The sequence below is a fragment of the Elephas maximus genome, chromosome 8, assembly GCF_024166365.1.
Source record: "Elephas maximus indicus isolate mEleMax1 chromosome 8, mEleMax1 primary haplotype, whole genome shotgun sequence".
NCBI lineage: Eukaryota > Metazoa > Chordata > Mammalia > Proboscidea > Elephantidae > Elephas > Elephas maximus.
The window spans coordinates 91,719,008-91,736,138 of record NC_064826.1 but is presented as its reverse complement, the minus strand read 5'-3'; the positions used below and the strand labels follow the sequence as shown (position 1 = coordinate 91,736,138).

General features: G+C 38.6%; 1 protein-coding gene across 10 annotated transcripts in view; it reads left to right on the top strand.

The window, feature by feature from the left end:
- NOD1 (nucleotide binding oligomerization domain containing 1) overlaps positions 1 to 7,446 on the top strand; it is an 84,113-nt gene extending 76,667 nt beyond the window's left edge. For 6 of the 10 annotated variants that reach the window (XM_049893242.1, XM_049893238.1, XM_049893239.1 and 3 more), the window contains 2 exons: positions 7 to 220; positions 6,951 to 7,446. The gene's annotated coding sequence lies outside the window, so the exon portion shown is untranslated. Of the gene's footprint in view, positions 1 to 6; positions 865 to 6,950 lie in introns of all 10 variants that reach the window. The other 4 variants (XM_049893235.1, XM_049893237.1, XM_049893233.1 and 1 more) reach the window with 4 other exon arrangements.
- The last annotated feature ends 9,685 nt before the right edge of the window (positions 7,447 to 17,131 follow it).

Here is a 17,131-nt window from a genome sequence, read left to right as displayed (position 1 = left end):
AAACAGATGCCAGCAGAAGCTTGAAAAGTACTTCTCCATTACTCGGGCTTGTTCTCTCTTGCTGCTGGGAACCCCTCCACACCACCATGTAAATAATTCCAGGCAAGTCTGCTGGAGACACAGCGCCCACTCAGCAGCTGGCACCAATCACCAGATATGTGATGAGGCAATGCTAGACCAACCAGCCCCCAGCTCACCCACCGGCTGACTAGCTGCATGGGTAAGACTCCAAATTTCTGACCCATAGAATCATGTGGTTTTCAGCCACTAAGTTTGAGGTGGTTTGTTACCTAACAAAGGATAATTGAAACTGTATAGAAAAGTTAAAGACAATTAACTATTGTAATTAATAGATCTCTAAATATATAATGGTTTAAACACAACAGAAGTTTATTTCCTGCTCATATAAACAGTCCAAGGAGATTTCAGATTGGTGGCAGGAGGCTCTGTTTCATAGTGATTCGGGGACCCAGGCGGCCAGTCCTTGCCATCTCCAATGTGTGTTTTCCAAGGTCACCTCGGGCATTGTCAACCACATGGCAGAAGTGGAAAGAGTATTGTTGTTCTATTATCTGCTGTTGAGTTGGCCCCTCAGTTCATGGTGACCCCATGTACAAGAGGATTGGACCATTGTGATCCGTAGGGTTTTCACTGGCCAATTTTTCAGACGTAGATCTCCAGAACTTTCTTCCTAGTCTATTTTAGCCTGGAAGTCCTGCTGAAACCTGTTCAGCATCATAGCAACATGCAAGCCTCCACTGACAGATGGGTGGTAGCTGCACTTAAGGTGCATTGGCCAGAAACCGAACCCAGGTATCAAGCATGGAAAGCAAGAATTCTACTACTGAACCACCACTGCCCCTGGTAAGAGCTTAAAACAAACAAACAAAAAAAAACCCCACTGCCATCAAGTCAATTCCAACCCATAGTGACCCTAGATGGTACAGTGGTTGAAGTGATATGGCTGCTAAATCAAAAGGTTGGCAGTTCAAATCCACCAACTGCTCCTTGGAAACCCTATGGGGCAGTTCTACTCTGTCCTCTATGGGTTGGAAAGAGCTTACAGTGTGGCAAATAAGAATTTTATTGGGCCAGACCTAAAAATAGGGCATATATCATCTACTCACATTCCATAGGCTGGAACTCAATTACATGACCAAGTCTAACTTCAGTGAGGGCTGGGAAATGGAGTCTAGTTGTGTGCCTAGGAAAATGAAGAAACAATTTGGATGAACTAACAGTCTGACAGTACAAATTATATTTGCTTTTTTAGGAAATAAGACTTACGCTTGTCCTAGGGCTAGTGAAATGTGGGTGAAATTTTGATTCCATACTTATTGTACAACCTGGGCATATTAATTGTGCGAATATCCATTTCTTCACCTATAAGAAAATTACCTTCTTTGTTGGGTTATTGTAAGGATAAAATGTAAAATACTTGGTAGAGTGTCCAACCTGTGATAGGTGTTCAATAAATGATAGCTATTAGCATTACTATTATAACTAAGTTGAAAATTATGATCATTTCCAACTGGACAGCCAACATCAACCCTTCAGTTAACTCCAGCCTTTGGACTTTGAGTCACTTCCAGCTGATGCTGCATGGAGCAGAGATGAACTATTCCTGCCAATCCTTGCCCAAAGCACAGATTTGTGAATAAAATCTGTGATTGTTGTTATTTTAAGCCACTAAGTTAGGGGTGTTTTACTATGCAGCAAAAGATAATTGAAATAATAAATATGACATTATTAAATTAGTAAAGCTTTTGACTGTACACAAGGGAATGGATAATTAAATGTTGAATCAATATGAATAAAATGAACTATTCTGAAGCAGTCATGCAGCAATATAGCTTTACATGCAGCAATGTGAATAGATCTCAAAAACATAATATAGGGTAAAAAATAAGAATGACATACAGACAATAAGTATTTATATAAATTTTAAAAAGACAAACTCAAAGCAATCATATGTATTTTTCAGAGATTTATAAAAATCTAATTAAATATATGGATGGTAGATCAGAGGGATATATATTAAATACACTAAGATGTATACCTATGGAAGTGGAAATGAGAGTAGAGATGGGGACTAATTAGAAAGAACAAAAAAGAAACAAGAGAATGTTATATAATTACTAAACCTGGTTCATATTGTCATTCTGGGCATATAACCAAAATCATCTTCCCAATCTCCTGTGCAGTTACGTATGGCCATGTGACTGAGTTCAGACCAATGCAATGTATGTAAAAGTGATATATGCTACCTCTAGCCAGGACGCTTAGAAAGGGAAAAACAACCTTGGCAACTAATAGAAGGGCTGACACTCCCATCTGAATATAAATAACGATCACGGTCATGAACAATGATTAGATAAGGCAACTCTGTGACCGTGGTGGATCAAACGAGAGCATAACCATTCCGTAGCCATGTCCAATATAAGAGACAGGCAAGAACACTGTACAACCACAAATTTTGCCTTGGGTCACCTCTCCCAGGTACTGCTTTTCACCCAAACACATCACATTGTGGGATGCAGCCAGCCAAAAACCAAACCTGTTACCATCAAGTTGATTCCGACTCGGTGACCCTAAAGGATGCAGCTAAAGCAGTGCTTAAAAGAAAATTCAGAGTATTCTATGTAAACTCTTCCAGAAAACAGAAGGAGCACTCTCAACTCTTAATAAGCCCTCCATTACCTTGATACCAAAATCAAAACTGCAAGAAAACTACAGACTAATATATCTCATAGGCATAGATGTAAAAATCCTCAATCAAATATTAGCAAATTGAATCCAGAAATATAGCAGAGATTGGTTCAACATTCCAAAATTAATCAACACAATTCATCACATCAGCTGATTAAATAAGAAAAACCATATAACCATTTTGATAGGTGGAGAAAAAGCATTTGACAAAATCCAACATCTATTCACAATAAATCCTCTTAGCAAACAGGAATAGAAGGGAATGCCCCCGATTTTATAAAGGGCATCTACAAAAAGCTACAGTTAACATAAGCTTATTAGTGAAAGAATAAATGCTTCTCCCTTAAGTTCATGAGCAAGCAAGTTTCCCAGCGTTAATCACTTCTATTCACGTATTACTGGAGGTCCTAGTCAATGTAAGAAAAAAGTTAGAGAAAGACAGGGAGAGAGGGAGGAAGGAAAAGAAAGAGAAAAATATTAAAAAAGGCATACAGATTAGAAAGGAAGAAACAGAATAGTCTCTACTTGTGGACAACATGTTTGCCTATGCAGAAAATCCCAGAGCATCTACAAAAAATGTTACTAGAACAAAAAAGTGAGTTTAGGAAGGTCATAGGATACAAAGTCCATACACAAAAATCAATGGTGTTTTTATGTGAACAGCTGGAAATTAAACTTTTAAAAACAGTACCATTTACAATTGCACCAAAAACATGAAATATTTAGTTATAAATCCATCAAATTATGTGCAAGATCTGGATGCTGAAAGCATACGATGAAAGACATTTTAAAAGACTAAAGTAAATGGAGAGATATACTATGTTCATTGACTGGAAGACTAAATATTGTTAAGATATCAAAACTGATCTAAAAATGAAATGTAATCCCAGTCAAAACCCTTGCAGAAGTTTTTGTGGTAGTTGACAGGTGGAGTCTAAAATCTATGTGGAAGAGCAATGGAGCTAGAAAATCTAAACATTTGGGGGAAAAAAGATAAAATTGGAGGACTCACTACCTAATTTCAAGTCTTACTGCAAAGCTAAAATAACCAAGACAGTATTGGGGAAGGGGCAGACACAGAGGCAGAATAGAGAATGCAGAAATAAACCCACACTTTTACGGGCAGTTGATTTTTGACAGGGTATAAAGACAAGTAGAGAAATAATAGTCTGCAAATACTACTACTCAAGTACCTTGAGCCATACTTGTATCAAATAAAAGAAATTAACTGGAAATGGATAAACTCACACTTACATGGACAATTGATTTTTTTGACAGGGTAAAAAGGTAATTCAGTAGAGAAAGAATAGTCTGAAAATAATACTAATGTACCTTCAGCCATACTTGTATCATATAAAAAAAATTAACTGGAAATGGATCATAGACCTAAATGTAAAGCCTAAATCTTTTAGAACAAGGATCAGCAAATTAACGCTCATGGGCCAAATCTGGCCCCGTTACCTGTGTTTGACAATAAAGGTATATACTAGAATACAGCCATTTCCACTGTCTATAGTTGCTTTCATGGTACGACAGCGGCTCTATTAACCTGAAAAGCCTAAAATATTTATCTGGCCCTTTATATACTGTGTGATTCCACTTATATGACACTGTTTAAAAGGCAACATTATAAGTATAGAAAACAGACCAGTAGTTGCTAGGGGCTGAGGCACAAGCAAATCAATTTGGAAGGGTGATAAAACTGTTCTGTGTCTTGTGTTGGTGGGCATATAACTACAGCATTTACCAAAGCTCATAGAACTGTGCACTAAAAAAGGTGAATTATCCATTAAGCCTGACTAGCCTGTGCAGGTTTTTTTTTTTCCAGTCTTCAATTTCTGCTGATTCTCTTTATATTCACGTTGTTTGTCTCATGTCATCTTTATTGCTTGCTGGGCAAAAATTACCCTTGAAAAAGTATTTTAAAGGGGTTCTCTAAGGCTTAGGAAGGATGAGCCCTTTTCCAGAGAGCTCTTACTGTGGTTCTGCCAAATCTGGGTTTAGAAAATGGTTATCCCTCACATCTCCAGCTATGCATACTTCAGGAGCTAATCTTCAGGAAAGCAGGCCTCAGGGCAAACCTCCTAGGGACACTGATTTTTCCATTCTTGGCTCTTCCCTGCTATGCTTAGTGCCAAGGCAGCCCTCTCACATTCTCAACTGTTGGGAAGAGGAGCTGGGTTGGTCTGATTTCTTACCTTGAGGATGTTGCACCCTGGGACCCAAGTTTCATGTTAAGGGTTCCTACAAACACCCCTTTGGAGGTGGGGTCTGTGCTGATCAGCGAGGCCACAGAACCAGAGGACAAGCGTTTGCAGTACCAGCAACCACCAGATCTCAGCATAGGTAGCTTGGTTGTTCCAATACTCCATTTCCCTCCCTGGTTACAGACTTATCCAAAAGCTGGCCTGAGAGTTATTTACTCTCTTTAAACTTCTTTTATTTTTTTAAATCTAACATTTTGTTGTTGCCTTTAGTAACCAGCCATGACCAGAAATTGGAAGTCGAAATATGTTCTTATTATATAAACAATAGATGCACACCATAAAATTTCAAATCTTAAAGAATGGTACAAAATGAAAAAAAAAAAAAAGGAAGCCTCTCCATCCAAAAGGAAGCTGCCCCCATCCACCCCACCCCAGTCCCACCCAATTCCACTCTCCAAAACTCATACAATCCTCAATGATGTTTTTTGTTCTTCTGATAAAACCTCATCTCTTCAGATATCACCCTTATATCTCTACTTTTTGGTTCATAAATTCCAACAGAGTATCTCACACCTAAAAGAGATAACATCCCTTATACTATTCTTACTCCCTTGCCATAATCCCAGTATTGTTGTTGGGTGTCATTCAATCGATTTTCAACTCGTAGTTAGTCTATTACTTAGCATATTGAGTGCCAGCTATGTGCCAAGCCGTGTTTTAGGCCCTGTGGGTACAATAGTGATCAAACTAACAAAGTCCCTGACTTCACAGTGCTTATATTCTGGTAGGAGAAAAGTGACAATAAATATAAAATTTGTCAGATAAGTGTCATCAAAAAAAAAAAAATAGGGTAAGGAAAATTGGGGAACGAGGGGGTGGCAGCAGATGGGTGGGCTGGTATGATGTTCCTATCTTATGATGTAAAGTCACAGAAGGTCTCGCTGCTGAGGTAATATCTGAAAAAAACAACAAAGGAAGTGAGAGGACAACTTGTAGACACCTGGAGGAAGAGTGGCACAGGCAGAAGGAAGAACAAATACAAAAGCCATGACACAGAGCTTTGCCAGGTGTTTCAGGAACATCAAGAGACCAGCATGGCTGCAGGGGAGTGTGGTAGAACATGAGCTAGGGTAGGAGTGAGTGGCACATGTCTGTGTACGCACGTATGCTGATGCCAGAAATTGTAGGGTGTTTTAGGTCCTGGCAAAGACCTTTACTTTGGCTCTGAGTAAGATGGGACGCGTGAAAGATTTCCAGAGTTAGAATAAAATGATTAGCTTACGGTGTGTTTGATATTACACTGGTTAGCTTGTAACTTAACTCCTACTCCTCGATCCATCAACTTTGAACAAGAAAGCTGATTGAAATGTTGTTTTAATTGTAAAATATTGGGATGGGGGGAGGTTATTAAACAATAGACATTGTTTAAATACATTATGGCACAACCGAGAAATGGAATATTATGCAAATACAAAATATGATGATAAATGGAATGACTGTGAGAAAAGCGGTTATAAAACATCATATATAATGTTATCCCATTAATATATATGCATAGAAGAGTCTGGAAAGACATTTATCAAGAAATTAAGAGAAAAAATATCTAGTGAGATGAGGGATTTTATTGTTTTCCCTTTGTGCTGTATTTGTATTTTCAAAAGTTCCTATCACAAATATTCATTATTTTGTGATATGAAGTTTCATTACAAAGCATCCAAAGGATGAAATATTAGAATAAAAATGGCTTTTTTGCTTTATCTTAGCTCACAACTACTATATGCAGCCCATTTCAGCTCCTATTGTAATAAACAAGACTGAATGTTAACTAAGTGCCTTGTATGTAGCTAAAGAGTTTCTAGAATGAGCCACTGACATTCACTAGAGTTTAGACAGACTGGGGTTAACGGCCACAAACTACTGTTTTTGCCTGCACTGCTTTTCCTCTTACTCAAACATAGTAGCACTTACTGATGTAACTTCCCTTGCCATTTTTTTTTTTTTTTTTAATTTGTAAATCTATATTTTTCTTGCAAGGATGGCCAAGACTTCGTCTCACATCCTTTGGACATGTTATCTATCAAGAGGAACCAGTTCCTGGAGAAGGACATCACGCTAGGCAGACTAGAGGGTCAGCGAAAAAGAGGAAGATCCTCAATGAGATGGATTGACACAGTGGCTGCAACAGTGGGCTCAAGCATAATGATTGGGAGGACGGGACAGGATCGGGCAGTGGTTCGGTCTGTTGTACAGAGGTCCGCTATGAGCCAGAGCTGACTCCAAGGCACCTAACAACAATATATTATTCTTCTAGAATTCTCAGAAGTGTCAAGATCCTGAAACAAGGAGGAGCTTCTGGTAGATAAGAACCTCTGGTCAACATGGGATTTAGTGAAAACATATGAAGTGAGCGCTACTTGAGAAGTAAACAGAATGTCCAGGGCCATCACCATGCTGGTGAATATTTTCTAGTGTTTCTAGGAAAGGTCACTGTTCTAGTTATTGACTGGTGTGTAATAAACTATCCCAAACATAGCGGCATAAAATATCGATAATCATGTACGGTCATGTGCCACATGCCCATTTGGATAATGTCTGACTGCATATACGCCCCTGGTCCCATAAGGTTGTAACAGAGTTTCGAAATCCTGATTGGAGAATGGGATGTAGTGGATGTAGCGAATGCAACATCTTCCCACATGTAACACATTAAAAAACGTTTCCAGATACACTAAAACATCTTTAACATGATAACACAGTAGTGATAATGTTTCGACGCACACTGCCTGTTTGTTATTATGAACCATTGTAGGTACCTCAAATTTTAATAATAGGCTTTACGGGGGTTGGTTTGTAACTATGGGTTGTCCGTAAGTCGGATGTTGGTAACCCGGGCACTGCCTGTATATAATATGGTGTTCACACAATATCCAAATCACATAACGTCCTATTTCACAGAACGTATCATGGACGTTAAGTAATGCATAACTACCTTATTCTCACAAGTATGAGGGTTGACTGGACTCAGCTAGTGAGTTCTCATTTGGGGTCTCTCATGTGGTTGTAGTCAGATGAGGGCTGGGGCTGAAGTCAACTAGAAGGCTTCCTCACTCACATATCTGGTGGTTGACATGGTCTGGGCCTGCTCACAACATGGAAGCTTGGTTCCATGGAGAGCCAAACCAAGCTCTGGAGATCACACAACATCACTTCTACCAGATTCTATTAGTTAGGAAAGGTTATAGTGCCAGCCCATACTCAAGAGGATGGAATTTGGAATTCCACCCCTTGATGGGAGTAGTTATCAAAAAAGTTGTGGACATGATTTAAAACAAGCACAGTTCAGCCTGGCTCCAGGACCGTGTCATCCAAGTTGGTTCCAGACGCATCAGAGGCTCCTCAGGTAAATTTCTTTGAGTACGGTTTCTTGCTATCTTACGTAGTGTAAACTACAAGCAAGTTATCTGCCTAACCTCCACACAGCCAAAGTACAATGGTGTGACAGAGTAAGAAGACTACTAAAGAGACTTCTTTCAAAAGGGAGGAAAATGGGAGGCACACATGATCCATAGCAATTCTAAAATTCAGTCGGGATACTAATCTCTGGGCATGAGTCTCCAGTTTTCGGCTCTGTCCTTTCAGGTCTTGGTCCTGCCTTTTGAATTATCCTTCCTATTCCACAAAATGTAGCAGTGTCTTCAGTTGATTCATTTTGTTGGCTTCCTGCTCATAGAAGTTTAGTGGCCCAAAAGCCTCTTTTCACTTTGCATCATTTCCACCCCTATTAGTCCAAGCTGTGCCACGTCTGCCAATATAATTCTCTTAAAATTTGGGATTTACTATGAATCATATTGGAGATTTACTCCATTAGACAAAGCCAAACCCAGAAATCTCTTTGAGGCAAGCCTTTCCTACCTTGAACTCCCGGTAATGTTGCTTTGGGACAATGCCATTAACCTCTTAGAAGCCATTTTTTTTTTTTTTTTAAACAGGAGGGACTTGTGAGGCACACTCTTAGAAGGCCGTTTGTCTTTTTCAAAAAGGGACTTTGAGGTACCACCTTGAATCTTCCTGAAGTCTTCAAGTAACATGTTTGGCTTCATCTTTAGACAATGTTTTTCTAACAATCCCTGGATTTGATTTCTGTCCAGAAGCCATTTCTTAATTTTACCATCATTTGCTGTTTGGAGAGGCTGAGAATGAGAATGATTAAAAAAAAAAAAAAAATCAGTCTTGGTTCCTTAATTTAACAGTTTTTTATCTTTCCAGAAGCCACATGGCCCTTCAGCACTCTGCCTGGATATCTCAATAGGTGGACACTGAATTACTAGGTACATTTCTTATTTTTCATGATACTGCTGGTGACAGTGACAAAAACTCTTGTCATTACATACCAAGGGTCTCCTTTCCTCCAGCTTCTAATAACATTTTCCTAATTTTCCTTTAAGCCCTCACTCACAGGCTTATTGAGGCTAGTCTCCTCAAGGTTCTTCCACTTTCAACTGTTGCTCTATCTCAAAGCCAATGCCAGATTTTAGGTTTCTGTTACGGGACATCCTACTTCAGGTAGCAAAATCTGTTCTGTGTATCCATTGCTAAATAACAAACCACCCCATGATCTGTTACAGTACTGGAGTTTGGGCTCAGCTAGGAGACACTGAAGGAGTCCCTGGGTGCTACAAAGGCTAAGCACTTGATGACAAGCTGCAAGTTGGTGGTTTGAACCCATGAAAAGGCGCCTTGGAAGACAGGCCTGGTGACCTTCTGAAAGGTCACATCCGTGAAAACCCTATGGCGCAGTTCTACTCTGCACACGAGGTAGATGGCAACTAACAACAGTGATTTTCACTCAGGGTCTCTTATGAAATTGCGCTCAGATGGTAGCTGGGGTTGCAGTCTTGAAAGCTTCCTACTGACATGACTGGTGGTTGATACTATTGGCTGGGACTTCAGGGAGGGCCGTTGGCCCAAATGCCTACATGTGGTCCTCAATGAGGCCTGGGCTTCCTTATAGCATGGCAGGTGTATCCTAAGAGCAAACATCCCAACAGACAGCCAGGCAGAAGCTATATTGCTCTTTCTAACTAACCTAGACTCAGAAGTCACAAAGCATTACTTCCACTGCATTCTATTATTCAAGAGGAGGAGAATAAGACTCCACTTTTGATCTGAGGAATGTCAAACAATTTGTAGATATCTATAAGAACCCCATAGCCTTTCTTCAGAATCAAAAGCCACTTGAGGAATGTCATGCTTACAACTGAGGAAAGCAGTCTAGGATACTGAAGAATTAGAGACGAAGAGTACACTCAGGTTGTTCTAGTGCTTGACTTAATGTTCTATTTCTGTGTGATCCTGAGCAAACTACCTAAACTCTCAGAGCCTCAACTGCTCCAAGCGTGTCTAACATCTTTTACATCCACGTGAAACTACATCAGCGACCACAAAAAAAGTTTAGGTATGACTGATAACACACATTCCTTTTAAGAGCAGCACATTAATAGGAGTGGGGTGTGCTGGACTGATTATTAACAAAAATGTGTTGTAAATCCTAACCTCTATGCCTATGGTTATAATCCCATTTCAAAACAGGTTGTCTGTGTTATGTTAATGACAGGATTAGTGTATGGTGTATCTTGAGTTAATCTCTTTTGAGATACAGAGATAAAATAAGCAGGCAAGGAGAGAGATGGTGTAAGAGAGATGCCAAGACACATGGAGATATCCAAGGACCCAGGAAGCAGAAGCTGAAGAGACAAAGACCTTTCTCCAGGGCTGACAGAGAAAGAACGCCTTCCCCTAGGGCCAACCAAACCAAAACCAAACTCGTTGCCCTGAAATAGATTCCAACTCATAGCAACACTACAGAACACGGTAGAACTGTCCCATACAGTTTCCAAAGAGCTGCTGATGGATTTGAACTGTTGACCTTTTGGTTAGCAGCCATAGCTCTTAACCACTACACCCCCAGAGTCAGGCACCCTGAATTCCTGTAGTCGCCTAAACTGTAAAAAAATAAATTTCTGTTTGTTAAAGCCACCCATTTGTGATATTTCTGTTATACCAGCACTAGATAACTAGACAGTCACCTACCAGCAGCTTGGCCTTGGGAAAAATACTTACCTTCCCCAAGTTTCCTCACCTATGAAGACATGGATGACAATCTTACAGGGCTGTTGTAAGGGTTGAGTGAAATAATGGTACTTACTTTGCGTGATGGCTGGCACACAGTGATAGTTCCAAAATGAAAGTTATTATTATTAACATAATCTCATTAACACAATGCCTTTATTAAGGTACTAATAGCATAGTGCTCACATGAATAGCTTTGTTTAGCAGTCTTGTTTTTCTCACCATTAAGTGAGGCCAAACTATGACCGTGGTATTAGATAACTCCACAAGGTTTTATTTTATATATATTCTTCTATTCCCTTCCCTATAACGTACGATTTCAGACATACTGCTGGATCATAAGATGCTGAAAAATTATCACAATGATATATTTTGAATTATTCAGTCATTAGTTTTAATATTTATAATATAGAATGGCTACTAGGCACCAGAATCTGTTCCAAATTCTGAGAATACAGCAGTGAGCAAGCCAGAAAAGATCGCTGTTTTTAGGGAGCCCACATTCCAGTGCAAGAAGAGTGATGATAAACAAGCAAACAAACATGATGAGATCAGACAGTGATAAGTGCTATGAGGAAAATTCAACAGGGAATAGGAATGAGGACTCCTGAGTTGTTGTCTTCTTCAGGCCAAGTGATCAGATACAGCCTATGTTATAATCAGAGAAGGCCTTTCTGAGGAAGTGACATTTACGCTGAGGTCTGAATATTAAGTGCCAGCCATTTGAAGATGTGGAAGAAGAACGTAAATATTGTATATAAAAAATTATTATCTATTAATTCTTATTCCAGCACTGACTCAGCAGCTCTTAAAAAACTTAAGTAGTTTGTTATGGACTGAATTATGTCCCCCCAAAATGTGCCAACTTCGCTAGGCCATGATTTCCAGTATTGTGTGACTGTCCACCATTTTGATCACCTGATGTGATTTTCCTAAGTGTTCTAAATCCTACCTTTATGATGTTAATGAGGTGGGATTAGTGGCAGTTATGTTAATGAGGCTGGACTCAATCTACAAGATTAGGTTGTGTCTTAAATCAATCTCCTGAGATATAAGAGACAAGCAAGCAGAGGGACATGGGGACCTCATACCACCAAGAAACAAGAGTCAGGAGAGTAGCTGGTCCTTTAGGCTGGGGATCCCTGTGCTGAGATGCACTTTGATCAGGGAAGATTGATAACAAGGACCTTCCCCTAGAGCCGACAGAGAGCCTTCCCCTGGAGCTGGCACCCTGAAATTGGACTTCTAGCCTCCTAGACTGTGAGAGAATAAATTTCTCTTTGTTAAAGCCATCCATTTGCGGTATTTCTATTATAGCAGCACTGGAATAACTAAGACATAGTTGATTTTCCCAATTTAAAGGAAAGTGTATTTGCTGAGATCTTTCTTTTTCAAATATATTGTGCAGAATAATAAGTTCTATATTTTTAAAATAAATTATATATAATGTTACCAGGAGGAAATACAAGTGAAAACTTATATAAACTTGAGATGGGTAAATCCTTCTAAACAAGATGCCAAGCATTAAAAACAAAGGAAAAGATTGATAAATTTGATTGTTTTTATAAAAAAGGTAAAAACGTTGAATAGCAAAAAAGTGTAACTATAAAAAAACCACCATAAATAAGACTTGAAAACAAATGACAATCTGAAAAACACATTTCCAACATGTATTAAGGATTAATATTCTCACCATTTAAAGAGATATTAAATGACTACCACCATTAAAAAACAAAAAAAAACCCTTCAACCCAAAACAGAAAAACCAGGCAATAATCATAAATAACTCACAAACATAAATGGCCAGCACACTATTAAAAAAAAAAAAAGTTTAATTACATTATGAAACAACTACAATGGAAAATGATTTTTTGCTTATCAAGAATAGCAAAGATGGAAAACAGTCACAATAGTTGCAAAGTGTGGGGAAACTTGAACTCCTATGTCCCATTGGTAGAAGTGTAAATGGGAAACTACTTAAAATTTCAACAATAAGATGATTAAGGGAATTATAGTCTATGCCAACAGTGGTATGATGTTATCATCAAAATGGTGGAGTACATCTGACAAGCAAAGATATTTGTGATGTACTGTTGAATGTGCAGGTTGAAAGACAGCATATATGGTATGATGCCATTTATGTAAAATTATGTTTGCACTGATTGAGAAGTATCTTTATCAAATAGTAACAGTGGTTATCTATGCACAGCAGAATTTGGGTTTTTTTTTTTTTTTGAGTAAGTAGGTATTTACAGGTTTTCCTATAATGAACACATACTTCTTTTTGTAACTGTCCCAAATAGAGATTTTTAAAAAGCTCACTGACTTGACTGTCAGCTAAAAATTCAAATACCAGAAACCATTAGCATGGCTTGAGTTCTCACTTTGCCAGACAAGGGAAAGCACTGTCTAGTATTTATGAAAATATTATAAAGCTAAGATTGTGGTCAACTCTAATACTGTTTGTTGTTGCTGGGTAGTGTTGAGTTGGTTCTGATAATAGCAACCTTATGTACACCAGAATGAAACGTTGCCGAGTCCTACACCATCCTCACAATAGTTGCTATGTTGAGCTCATTTTTGCAGCCAATGTGTCAGTCCATCTCACTGAAGATCTCCCTCTTTTCCACTGACCCTTTACTTTGCCAAGTATGATGTCCTTCTCTAGGAACTGGTCCCTCCTGATTACACGTCCAAAGTATGCAAGATGAAGTCTCACCATCTTTGCTTTTATGGATCATTCTGGCTGTAATTCCTCTAGGGCAGATTTTGTCCATTCTTCCGGCAGTCCACGGTATAGTCAATATTCTTCACCAACACCGCAATTCGAATGCATCAATTCTTCTTTGGTCTTCCTTTTTTATTGTCCAGCTTTTGCATGCATATGAGGTGATGGAAAAAACCATGGCTTGGGTCAGGCTCACCGCAGTCATCAAAGTAATGCCTTTGCTTTTCAACACATTAAAGAGGTCTTTTGATAAAGATTTTGCTCAATGCAGTAAGTTATCTGATTTCTCGACTGCTGTTTCTAGGGACACTGATTGCTGTCCCAAGAAAAATGAAAACCCTGACAACTTTAAGAATGCCCAATTGAGGTCTTTCTTGTCATTTGTATTACCACTGTCATTCATTATATGCACAGATGTAAAGCTATGCAAATACTTACAAATTGGCATTATCTAATTTTTAAGTCAAGCACCATGGAAAACTTTCTACATTTCTAAGCCAAGAACACTATATCATCAACACTTTCTTCACAGAAGCAATCTAGCATAGCGGAAGGAGCAGGGCTTTTGAGTCGATTAGCAGTGTACTGCTCCCAATGGCTTTGTGTTTGTTTTGCAATCTTGAGGAAGTTACTCAAATTTTTTGTTTTCATTTTCTGCATCTACACAAGAGATGGAGCAGTGTTTAAAAGCTTGGCTGCTAACCAAAAGGTCTGCAGTTCAAATCCACCAGTTGCTCCTTAGAAACCCTATGGGGCAGTCTGGAATTGACTCAATGGCACTGGGTTTTTTTTGTTTATACAAGAGGTAACAGTACATACCTCATATGGTTGCTGTGATATTTAAGGGTGATGAAGTAATTGCCTAGGACAATGTCTGGCAGTTGTAGGTACATAACAAATGGTAGCTACTATTGTTACACAATTCCTAAGTGTAAGTAGTGGGCTGTGCCAGCTGAGCTTGTTGAGCTCAACTTGAGAAAGGCTGAGACCAAATGTCATCTCCCCCTCTCTTAATGTTTAGGTGTTGCTGTGTCAACGTAATTTCAGACTTACAAAAAGTTGCAAGATGAAAACAAAAACCTCAGATACTCTTAACCTAGATTCCCCAAACATTAACATTTTTCTACTTTTGCTTTACCCTCCTCTCTTTTTTTCTCAATCATTTAAGTTGCTGTGTGAACTTGCTGTAAATATTTCAGTGTTTATTTCCTAAAAACAAAAAACTTTCTTAACAGTTATTAAAATCAGGAAGTTAATATAGAAATAATACTATTACCTCATCTATAGATCTTGAGGTTTTGTTCAATGTCCTGATGTATTATCCTTTATAGCAAAAGAATATCCAGCATTATGCATTGTACTCAGTTTCTTGTCTCTTTAGTCTCCTCTAATCTGAAACAGTATGAAAGCCTTTCTTTGTATTTTAAAAGCTGACAAATCTGAAGAGGCCAGTTATTTTGCAGAATGTACCTAATTTGGGTTTATCTGATGTTTCCTTAGGATTAGATTCAGGTTATGCATTTTAAATAGGAATATCACATAAGTGGTGCTATATATTATCATATTAAGGACACCTGTGTATTGCTTAGTCCCATTACTGGCAATGTTTACTCAGTATATTTCTTAAACCACAGCTGGAATGAAAAGTTCTATAAAGAGAAGGAAGTTTCTTTCCTTTCCCCTATCTTACCTACTGCCATATACTTAAACAACCTGGTCAAGAAAATCATCCAAACTGAATCAGACTGGATGTAACTTATAACCTTTCCCAGGACCTATACAAGTCACTTTATTAATGTTAGGGAAACATTTTCTCTGAAACAGCATCAACCACCCAAAAACAAGCCTACAAATGATCCAATTCTTAGAGCAGTATCTTTAAAGGGCTGGGGAAAAAAAAAAAATTGACAACCCAGAATTTTGTGCTCAACAAACTCTTTTCAAAATGGAAGGTGATGATTTCAATACTTAGCATAAATCTACAGTAATCAAGATAAAACAAAAAACGAAAAGGTAGACTTGGAGGAAGTATTTGCAAATCACGTATCTGATTAAAGATTTGTATCTAGAAAATATAAAACCTCTTATAACTCAATAAGATGATAAAAACTCAATTAAAATATGAGCAGCCCAGTGAGAGTTCCAGGAAGGCTAGGTGAGGAGTTTGGCAAATTTTCTCCCCAAAAAGGAATGATAGAGCTGGACAAGATTGTCCAATCATTTTAGAACTTTGGAAAATGACCAAAGGTATGCAACAAACTGAGAAATGTTTACTCAAGAAAGCCTACTGAACTCTGTGGTAAGAACAACAGGAGTCTGGGGCATTTTAGCTTGAGGTTGCTCCCAACACCTGCCTCCCAGTCCCCGCCCCTGCCCCCTCCCCTAGCTCTGTAGCACCATAGTGCTACTGGGGGAAGGTAGGTTGTGAGGGACTGCAGTCTCCCCTTGGGGCAGGTTGAACTGATTTGAGGCAAAGTGCGGGAAAAACTCAGGAGCAGGGGTGTTGCTGAAAACAATATTAACCTTGATGGCCAACAATCGAGGAAAGTCAACACGCAGCCAGCTGGAGGCTGCAATACTGGGTGAGGCAAGCAACAGATGGGCAAGACAGCCAGAAAGTAAACATGGAGAGCTGGATAACGAGACAACATGAATGGGCCTTGATAAGCTCCAACATTTTCCAGGATGGTGTGTGAGGTGGCATGGATATGACCCAGTAATTCCACTTCTAAATAATACTACCTACCCAAGACAACTGTGAACGTATGTCCACACAAAGACTTGAAACGGAATGTCTGTAGTAGCATTATTCATAACAGACAAAAAAAAAAAAAAAAACAGTGCCAATGTCCATCAACTGGTGAATGAATGGATAAACAAACATGGCACATCCACACAACAGAATATTATTCAGCAAAAAAAGGGAATTACTGATACTTGGCACAACATGGATCAACCTCAGAAACATGTTAAGTGAAAAGAAGTCAGACAAGAAAAAAATGAAATATTGTATGATTCCACTTACTTGAAATATCCAGAAACAGCAAATGTATAGATGTATAAAACAGATTAGTAGTTGCCACGGGGAAATGGAAAATGACTGCTAATCAGTATGAGATTGATTTTGGGGGCAATGAAAATATACTAAAGTTAGACTATGCTGAGGGCTGCCTAACTCTAAAATACTAAAAACCATTAATTGTATCCTTTAAATGGATAAATTTTATGGTATGTAAATTATGCCTCAACAAAGCTGTTAAAAATAATGGGTTAAAAATTTGAACAGACCCTTCACCAAAGAAGATACAGGAAAAGCAAATGAGCATATAAAAAGATGTTTAACATCATCAGTGGTTAA